The following is an 11,043-nucleotide window of genomic DNA, read 5'->3' on the forward strand; positions in this document are numbered from 1 at the left end:
ACACCACATTCATGTGAAGCCCCGCTCCTTCTCATAACCGAGTCTAGCACCAGCTTAACTTCCATATACAAATTAGAAAGCGCCAAAACACGCACACACACAAAAGCAGAGGAATGGAAAAGCGCGAATGAAACGAGTCCTGTTGGACTCTGCTTTGGAGCAAAGGAGCAAAGGAGCAAAACAAGTGAACAAACGAAAAACAGAGCGTCTTCTCGTAGATTTCAATGGCGTTAAGAACCGCTGGCAGAAAACCCTCTTTCGATGTTCTCCGCCACCGTGATGACGACGACGCTGCTGCTGTTCCGATCAGCAGAGCAGAATCAGACCCGACGCAAACGACGACGACGCGCAAGAGCCGCAAGCAGAGAAGGAATAAGAAGAAGAAGGACCAGAAGCTTCTAGAATCTTCTCCTGTAACGGGAGCTGATCCGTGTTTACATCCGATCCGCATTTTCTGCTTCAGAATGGAAGCGCTTGCAACGGATTCGAGCTCGGAGCTCGGAAGTTTTACTCCACCGGTAGCGTAACGTCGGTGGATGAAGAGGACTCAGAGGAGAGTGCGGCGAGCGTTTGTACTGGTCCGGCGACCGAGTTTAATTTTGGTGAACTGAGGCAGAGAGCTGTGAACAGTGGTAGCTCTGAGGATTTGGCGAATTCAGCTGCTGTGGCAGTTGACGGCGGAGGGAAGGATGATGGTGGTGCGAAGGCGAGTCCGATTGAGAATCCAAAGCTGACGAATGAGAATGATCGGAACGGTGGTGTTGCGAAGTTGGAGACTGTGGAATCGTTGGATTGGAGGCGTGTCATGGCAGAAGGTCCGAATTGTGAGTGAGATTCTTGCTTGATCTTCTGCATGCATTGTCGCATCTGTTATATTTCATGATATGGATTGAATTTTCAATTTGAAGGAAATGAGGACGATGAAAGTTGTATTTTCAATGAAACAGTATTTAAAAAACTTTTGCATGCATGATTATAATATGAGGTGTTAACTAGATGAAAAATGGAAAATGCTAGATGACAAATTTCATGCAGTTTCAATTATGGTGGAGCTCAAACTGAATCCAAACCAATGTATAATATTACATGACTGAATCAATTTCATTTGTGATTTTTCTAAACGGTACAACTAAGCTTTGCATTGGATTCCAAAGGGTATATATAGTTGATCGATGGAATGGCTAATGCAGTGAGGCCATTTGAGCGTTGACTGATATCTGTGTATGAGAGTGAATTATTTTGACATTGATAATATTTTTATGCCTTTTCTATTATTATACTTTGGCTGGTTATTTATGTATTGAAACTAATCTGGCAGTCCGTGTGATACTTCTTAATGTTAAGCAATATTTGCTTGCCTTTGCTGAATACTGTGTGTCTTCTCTTTGGCTTAATTAATAACATGTGGTGATATTTTGTTTTTAAACTTTTTAATTTGTTATGTCAGATGTATTTTTGGTGGATAAATCTCCTCTAGCATACTTCTTGGAAGAAATGCACAATGGAAATTCTTTACGGAGTACAACACTTGGAAATGAAAAGAACGAGACAGAGTCTATGACACTATCTTTTGCTTGCCATGGGGATGCGAATTGGTACACTTCCTTTTCTCGATTGAAAGTGGGAAGATAATTTGAAATTTGAAATGACTCTAGCTATAGTTTTGTGTTGTCGTTTATGGATATATGTTCCTGGTTTAGCTGCCTATATTACCTTAACAATAGTTGGAATTAACTCAGAAGTTTCAGGGAAAAATGAAAAACATTAAACCTTCCCTTACCCTTGCTAACATATAGTAGCATATTCTACTAGTGCATTTTCTGTTGTGGCAACTCAAACACAGAATGTAATTGCAGCTTATTGATGTTGGCTGCTTTGTCTGCTTCGATTCATTTCTTTCATTTATTAACTAGCATGCCAACAAGAATCATGATGACCATTTGGAAGCTTCTAAAGACAAGGTTTATCACCTTTACTAAATTTTCTTCCCTCAAAATAAAATGTTAGTTGGGCATGCATGTGAGATTTTAGGTTATAGAAAATTCAAAATTCTGCAGCATTTATTTCTTCAATTTGAGTTAGTGATTTAGGCAGTGTCCATCTGTTGCAATCATCTTTTTTTGGATAGAGTCAATCTATTACAATCTTACTAATGCCTTATAAATATCTGTAGATCTTTGAATGATGAGTACGAAATGAATGTGTGAACTGTGTCATTTTAGATTAAGCAGTTGGTCCAAATCCAGTTAGACATTGGATATAGTATTGGTCCTGAATTTTTGAACTTTATCTAGACTGTATTAGTGTGTGTTTGGATTCCAGTTTGCAAACCAGAGTTTGCATAAAATTGATTTTGTAAAATTGATTTTGATGATAAGTTAGTTTGGGTTAAGGTGATTTATGTTTGGTAATCTTTATATCAAAATTAATTATAGTAAAATAAATGTTGTTTGAATTATACTACTCAAAATCACTTTTAGATGAAAAATTATTAAAATAGACATCAATTTTATATACATGCAAAATCAGAATACTATACAAAATAATATAAAAAATTTTATCATATAAATAAAATAAATACAATAAAAAATAAAAATATAAAAGAGAGTACTATAAATTTTATAATGTCACACAAAAAGAAAATATTCTATAATTTTTTTTAGTATCGTCAGTACTCTTTAATTTAGTATTATTTTACACTATAAATTTTTATTATTTATGACTCTATTGTTACTTATAATTAATTTTTTATTTATTTTGTCCTTTTTTTATAGGATCATAATTTATATTATTCAAAATTTTGATAATAAACATAGTATATAATAATTACAATTACAAATTTTACAAATTCAGAATAAAAAATAAAAAAAATTAATACAAAACAAAAATAGAGTACATCAAAGAATAGAAAAAAATTATACAAATAAGAAATAATAAAAATTCCATAAAACCAACAACATATATCATATGAACAAAAAAAATACCATAAAACGTAAATAAAATTCATATGAATAAAATCAAATAAAAATAAAAAAATTTCAATTTGTCAGTGATTGAAATAAATCTGAACGATTTTGATGAAAAAAAAATGGAACTAAAAAATTATGAAGAAGTAGGAAGAACTACAAAGAATGACTGTGAAGATAATAGTTACTAGTATCATTCTTATAAAAGAAAATGAAGGGTAGGGTTGGTAAAAAAGAAATATTTTAGCTTCTCCTAAACGTGAAACGTAAAACGTGAAATGCAGAAGCTACAAATTTGAGCTTCTCCTAAACGTGGGTTCAGAGGCAGAATCAATTCTGCGTTCACAAGGATAAAAATTGCCAAACATCAAAGTGAAACTTTCAAGAAGCTCAAACGGGCTTCTCTCCTCCCCAACGTGTTTGCCAAACACACCTTTAGTCGCTGACTCTTTCAGTTGAATATAAGACCAATCTCTGTTACTACAAAATCAACTTGTTCTTGTACTTTGATTAGTATCCTCTTGTTCATCCCAATTCTTGTGTTCAATTGTAAAACTTGTTGTAGTCCATCAATTTTAGTATTATAATTTGACCTTATCATGCTTGTGGCAGGCATTTCAAGAGGTTGTCTGCTATGGAATTATCACTTTTTGGTTGCTTTCTTATTATGAGTTGTGGAGTCATTCTTCTGCAGCAGACAGGTCTTCTGATTCTCTGCTCCTATGATCGTATGTTATATCATTAATTTTTGTGTTGATCAGCTATAATGCTATATACTGAATTTGTTTTATTCATCCTTAAAATCATGCTGCCTCAGATATCAGCTTAATATATCATATGATCCGTGGTCAAGGAACAATCAAATTATATGCGGTCTTACAATGTTTTAGAGGTGAGCATTTTCATAATACATAAATCTCAGTTATAGGGAATAAGTAGTTCTCCATATGTCGATCCATATTGTCAATTTTCAATCAAGATGAATGATCATGTGAGAAAGATCTTGGCTTGACAATGGAAGGGAACTAATTCAAGTCAGAAATCAGTGTCAATATGCTATGCTATCTCCATGTTTTTATTTTTCATAAACACAAATTTGAGTGGCAGTATCCCTGCTCTTCCAAAGAAGTACGTACACCATTGTTTGTGGCAAACCTGAATTAGTGACAATTGGCAGGAAGCTCCAAATTAATCTGCAAGAAGGGATTTGGAAAAATAAAATGTTGCCTCGGCTTAGGTCCAATTTGGGCTATGCAAATTGAAAATGTAACTAAAAAGAGCAGGATGTATGTTCTATGATGGAATACACGAGTAATAGTTATATATAACATGGATCGGTGGCCTTTGGTCATTTAACCATCCAGTCAAAAGCTACCGGAATTATAATAAAATCTGCTACTGCTTTTTCTTTATGTTGATTGATTAAATGCTGAAAATCAATGTGATTCACTTTGAAATTTATACTGGAAGTTTGTGACTGATCTTGCAGATTTTTGATAAATTATGTCAAAGTTTTATTGGGATGTACTACAAACGTTTTTTCATTCAGCTGAAAGACTTGCAAGTTGTCCACCAGAAAGTATGAGATTCTGGATATGGAGATTTATTGTCGATGAATCTTTAGCTATTGCTGCTTCAAATATCCTTCCTCTTTGGAATTACTTTTGTTTTCTCAGATTCTTCAAAAAAAAAAAAAAAAGGGAAAAATCACAGATCTTTTGTTAACTATGTTATTCTTTGTAAGCAAAAGTAAGAACCAGAGGTTGTTGGTTCCTTGACTAGTCTTACTTGTTCATTCTTTTATCTTATTAGCTCAGGCAATCACTCTATCAACCTGTATAGTTGCTTACAACAATGCATTGTTTGCTTTGCTGGTGTTGAATAATTTTGCTGAGAAAAAGCAATGTGTTTAAGCGATACAGCAGGGACAATGTACATAGTTTGGTTTACTTTGGTAAGTTATTGTGCCTACTAGAGTTTCTTTTCCTTTGATTTCTGCTTATTTGGTATATTGATGATTAGTTCCTATGCTAAATAGAAAATTATGCAAACCGTTTTACAATATGATGAATAAAACTCACTTTTTTAAGCAAAATGAAAGCTAGTTCTGGTGTTGAAGTCCATAATTAGTGCATCCCTTTGATTTAAATTCTAATTTTGTTAGGACTTGAGTTGCATTGGTCAAGCACTAATAAATATTTTATGTACGGGTTTTGATCTTTTAATGAAATATATGAATATGATAAGGGTATTATGGGGAATTAGGAGGTAATTAGTTAGTGAGTGAGAATTATGGGAATATGAGTATAAGTAAGGGACTATCAATATTTTAACAATAGAAATCTAGAAATGGTGTATGATGTATTGTGTTGATTGTCAGAATCTGAACTTCCTTATCCTTCCAGTCCTAGGAGATAGACTCCACAATAAACCAAGGTTCACTCAATTCTATTCTTCACTTGTCTATTACAATAGTGATAGTCCCTTATTTATATCCATAGTCCTATAACTCCCACTCACTAAATAACTACCTCCAAATTCCCCATAATACCCTTATCACATTTGTACCAAAACAATTTATGCAAGAATGGCAATAACATAAACTTATTGTATATTTCAAATATTAACTGTTTATATTTGACTAGGATTTACAAGTTCAGTCTGGTGAGGAGTGGTACCTTCGAGAATTGAGCTTTTTGGATGGTTTGTGCTTGTTGGTCGAGTGAATACCAAGGAGAGATTGAGTAGGCTAGGCGTTATTATGCCCAGTGATAATATCTGTGTTCTTTGTAAGAAGGAGATAGAATCGGTCAAACATTTATTCCTTCTATGTGAACTAACATGGCAGGTGTGGTGCAGTTGGTTGAGGAGTTTTGGTGAGGCGTGGGCTATTCCTGGTACCATTAGGGAACTGTTTGAGAGTTGGACTGGTAGGCATAAGCAAAAACAAGAGCAGAAAAGGTGGCTGATTGGGTTTTTCTCAGTAATCTGGAATATCTGGGTGGAACGTAATGCTAGGATCTTCAATCATAAGGAAGCAGGTGTTAAGATTGTAATAAGGAGGACGTTTCTGAGCTACAAAAAATGGACCGATAGTGATCCTTTCGGTAGTTGACAGGATTTATGTATTTCTATGTAGCACTTGTTGTTAGAGTCCTTTGCTCCACTTTACTGTGTTGAGCTTCCTTTGTTTCAAAAAAAAATATTTGACTAGGATTTGACATTCATACTACAACCATTTTTTCTCTTTAGATTTTATATTTATTTTCTGATCTTCTCTTTTCCCTTTTACTTGTGGTGATGAGCAGATTCTATAGAGAGATTCTATATTTCAGCATTTATCAAAATATTCTGGAGGCAGAGGGTCCTTGGTTTGAGAGTTTTCTTAGTGTAAGCTTTCAAAGTATTTTAGCTCATGATATCTATTAAGGTCGTCATATGGGAATCAGTTTTCTTTCTTGACCGAGACTTGCTCCTAACACATTTTGGATGGTGCAGAATGTTCTATTGGTTTATGTATGCGAAATGATCATTGATATCATCAAACATTCATTCATTGCTAAATTCAATGACATCAAACCCACTACATACTCTGAGTTCCTTGAAGACTTCTGTAAACAGGTATTTTTATCTGATTTTATGTGCATATCATCCATGCACTATTATTGGTTGTTTATTCTGATTAAAAAGGTATTAAACAGCTGGCTGTGCATAGTTAATTTGCATATGTTTCAAATCCCTCATAGCGTGGAGAATTTGAGTGGCTTTATGAGTAATAATACACTGAAAGTACCATAGCCTTCCATAATTCAATTTTGTGCCACAATCAATGTTCTCTACGGTGACCAAGTTTGTGGCCAGGGTTCTGATGGTGATGACATGAACAACGTTATTTCTCATTACCTCTATTATCTTGATCTCATGAGTGTTGGGCGAGAAGAAGCTGGGCCCCATGATGTCCTCTCTTGTGCTGAGCAAAAGCCCTTTAAGCCCGCTGGGCCTCCATCTTCTTCAACAACTTGATTATTGAGCATTCTTGAAATCTTTGTAGAGTTCTAATAAAATTAAAGGAGGGAACATGCATGCAATGATGATACATGGGAGTGGAAATTTTAAAACCCAGCTTTAATTTGGAGTGGATATTAATTGTTAAAAATTTGTATAGATTATAAACGTGCGTATTTCTTGGGTTTTCTTATTAATTGCATACCTCCTCCATGTGTAACTTGGATATATTTTTGGTACAATGTGCATAAAAAAGAAAAAAGAAAAAAAAAAGTGAAATATTTTATCATTATTAAGGATTGTCAACAATTTTGTTTGTTTTCTTCTTGAATCAGAATGCATGGTACATTCTACTTTTATTCTCAGTCCCTGGATGAGGTAAGAAGTTCAAGCATAACTGATTCTAAAATAAGTTGAGGCCGTTAATGACGAAATAAACAATTTAGGCTTTTATAAGATAAACACTATCCTAACATAGTATACGTGTATAATGAAAATTTCAAATTTCAGCCAAATCCTGACATCAAATACAATGAAAATAATTGAAATGTCTAGAGATTAAATCTTTTCTGTGGTTTTTATGTATATTTTAAATAATTTTTCAAATATTTCAAAAAAGGGCATCAATATGTATCACTTATCAAAAAGAAATTGGTGTATTATGTCAAATTCATATCTTTGGAAGGACAAAATGCCAACCAAAATATCATATGTTTCTTTCGAAGGCTATTTTGTCAAAAAAATAAATCTTTTGGAAGTTAAAACAGTAAATTACTATAATGGGTACAACTTAATAGAGTCAAACTAGAACCAGTGATCATAGAATAAAAATTTTTTTGCTCTCATGGTCATTACAACATGTAAATGTAATGTTGCTGATCAGGTAAGATTTAATCGTTTAACTTAAAAGTGTAAGATTTCTTTATAGATCAAGATCCTGGTAGTTAAATTCTATCTAGTGCATAAATTCTGTCTAAGTAGATATCTATTATGTCCTTAAGATTGGATAGAAAATTGATTACTGTGCTAAATTAGATTGGATTTAATTTATAAGTGTTCATACCCTGGCCCAACACTAAGGTCCAGGTCCAAATGAGAGGTCCAGTCCGAGAGATTGGTCCTCACGCTACACTGACCTTCCTTCAAGAAGTCTATTCTAACGACGACTTACTCTAAAGAAGTCGGGATCGACTTATAGCTGGCAGATAGTACTTATTCAAATAAGTAACTGCCCCTAAAATCTCTCAACTCACTTCCAGGAGCTATATCTCAAATTCCTTAAGATAAAGGGACGGTTATCCTCCTTAAAAGGTGGAACTACTCCAACGGTGGTTATTGGTTCACTACTATAAATACACTGACATCCCTCAGGTATCTCGAAGTTCCAATATTTTCTAAACTTGCTTAGACCCTTGCTGACTTAGGCATCGGAGTGTCTTTGCAGGTACCACCCCCCATTCTTTCTCACGCACAAGTCGGATGGAGGCTCCTAGGCGCGAACCTGCTCGAAGGCTTCCTCCGTTAGACGATTGGGCCAACCCAACGAGTCCAACCCATTAATCTACGGTTACCCATCGTAACATTGGCGCCGTTGCCGGGGACCCGAGAGATCAACCAGTAATGGCGGACAATTCACCCGAAGATGGCCACACAGCGTCTGATTCTGAGCAAGAGAATCTGGACGTTGGGAACAATGACACGGACATGGCCACCCACCAAGGTGTGACCAACCAGAACAGAGAGGGTACTTCTGGGTTTAAAGACCCAAATGCAAACTCTTCTGACAGGCGCGAGTCAGGAAAAGAAGGACAATCCCATGCGGCCGATTTCATGGGTTTGTTCCATGGCCATCAAGGGCACTTGGAACAATTGGAACAAGAACTAGAACGGCAGCGAGAGGCAGAGAGAAACTTGAGGAACGAGATAGAACGACGAAAAGAGCTAGAAGAAAAGCTCTTAAGGCTGGAATCTACTCTCAAAAGCCGAAGCTCCCGTAGCGACCGAGAAGATTCTCCCTTGGGAGGAGAAGACCCATTCAGCGAGGACATAATGAGGGCAAAAGTTCCAAGGAACTTTAAAAGCCCTTATATGGACCTCTACGACGGAACCACGGATCCGAAGCATCATTTAAGCAACTTTAAAAGTCGGATGTACCTGGCCGACGCTTCTGATGTTACTCGCTGCAAAGCTTTCCCAACCACCTTGACAAAAGCAGCGATGAAGTGGTTCCACAGTCTTCCCCCAAGGTCAGTCACTAGCTTTTGACGACCTCTCGCGAAAGTTTCTGATGCGATTCTCCATCTAGAAGGACAAAGTAAAACACACACCGAGCCTCTTGGGAGTAAAACAGGAGGTCGGAAAACCCTTAAGGGACTACATGGAAAGGTTCAATAAAGCGTGTTTGGAGATTCAAGACCTACCCATAGAGGCAGTAATTATGGGCCTAGTAAATAGACTTCGAGAAGGTCCCTTCTCCCAGTCCATATAAAAAAGACACCCGACCTCCCTGAGCGATGTACAAGAGAGAGCTGAGAAGTACATCAACATGGAGGAAAATGCCAGAATGCGAGAGCCGAGTTGGCGACCTGGGCACTCTCACTCATCGAAAGAGAAAGAAAGAGAGTCCAAGAAAAAAGAGAAAGTTGGCCTCGAAAGTCCTGGGAGATATCACTCTTATACTCCTCTAAGGGTTTCCCTAGTCGATGTATACAGGAAAATCTGCCATACTGAAAGGCTACCACCCCCTAGACCCATCAAAAATAAAAGAGGGGGGAGTCGTGGTGACTACTGTGAGTACTATAAAATATATGGTCACTCAACGAACGATTGTTACGACCTTAAAAAGGTGATAGAAAAGCTGGCCAGAGAAGGTCGGCTAGATAGATATCTCATGGAAAGGTCGGACCATCAGGGAAAGAGGAAGTGAGATGACGAGGACCGAAGAGATCCACCACCACACACCCCGGAAAGACATATACATATGATCTCGGGGGGTTTCGGTGGAGGCGGCCTCACAAAGTCATCTCGCAAGAGGCACTTGAAGGAAGTCTACCAGGTCGGGAGCGACCTCCCAACTATTTCTTTCACCAAAGAAGATGGGTAAGGGATCATTCCTGCACATGATGATCCAGTTGTGATAACTATGATCCTTGCCAACGCCCATCTTCATAGAACCCTGGTAGATCAGGGAAGCTCAGCCGACATCCTTTTCAAGCCAGCATTCGATAAGCTGGGATTAGATGAAACGGAATTAAGATCCTATCCTGACACCCTATATGGCCTAGGGGATACACCAATAAAACCACTGGGATATATACCCCTTCACACAACTTTCGGAAAAGGGGCAAAATCCAAGACTCTGAGCATCGACTTCATAGTCGTTGATGTGGGTTCAGCTTACAATGCCCTAATCGGCAGAACCACTCAAAATCGACTCGGAGCGGTGGTGTTTACCCCTCACCTTTGCATGAAATTTCCAACACCAGAGGGAATAGCAACCATCAGGGGAGACCAGAAATTGGCGAGGAAATGCTACAATGAAAGCCTGAACCTGAGAGGTAAGGGCAAGGAGGTGCACATGAGCTCGGAGGGGTCAAAGCCAAGGAAGAGTTGCGACCACAACCCGAGAGAAAAACTGAGGAGGTACAGGTCGGAGAAGAGGAAGGAAAAAACACCATCATAGGAGCCAACCTAAAAGAAGATTTGAAGAAAAAGCTTATAAAGCTCCTATAAGAAAATTCTGACCTCTTCGCCTAGAAAGCCTACGACATGCCAGGGATAGATCCCGAACTCATGTCGCACAAACTATCAGTTTATCCCGGATTGCGACCTGTTCAACAAAGAAGGCGGAAGCTCGGACCTGAGCGGGCTCAAGTGGTGGAAGAACAAGTGCAAGCCCTCCTAGAAGCCGGCTTCATTAAAGAGGTTAAGTATCCGGCATGGCTGGCAAATGTGGTGCTGGTCAAAAAGCAAAACGGCAAGTGGAGGATGTGCGTCGATTACACTGACCTAAACAAGGCGTGTCCCAAAGACCCATATCCACTTCTAAATATTGATACCTTAGTAGATTCTA

At 37.5% G+C, this 11,043-nt stretch overlaps 1 pseudogene; it reads left to right on the forward strand.

Annotated features, from left to right (window-relative positions):
• The first annotated feature begins 224 nt into the window (after positions 1-224).
• On the forward strand, positions 225-10,653 carry LOC107636131 (protein POLLEN DEFECTIVE IN GUIDANCE 1-like; annotated as a pseudogene).
• The last annotated feature ends 390 nt before the right edge of the window (positions 10,654-11,043 follow it).

The sequence above is a fragment of the Arachis ipaensis genome, chromosome B4 (assembly GCF_059453495.1).
Source record: "Arachis ipaensis isolate K30076 ecotype BB chromosome B4, ASM5945349v1, whole genome shotgun sequence".
NCBI lineage: Eukaryota > Viridiplantae > Streptophyta > Magnoliopsida > Fabales > Fabaceae > Arachis > Arachis ipaensis.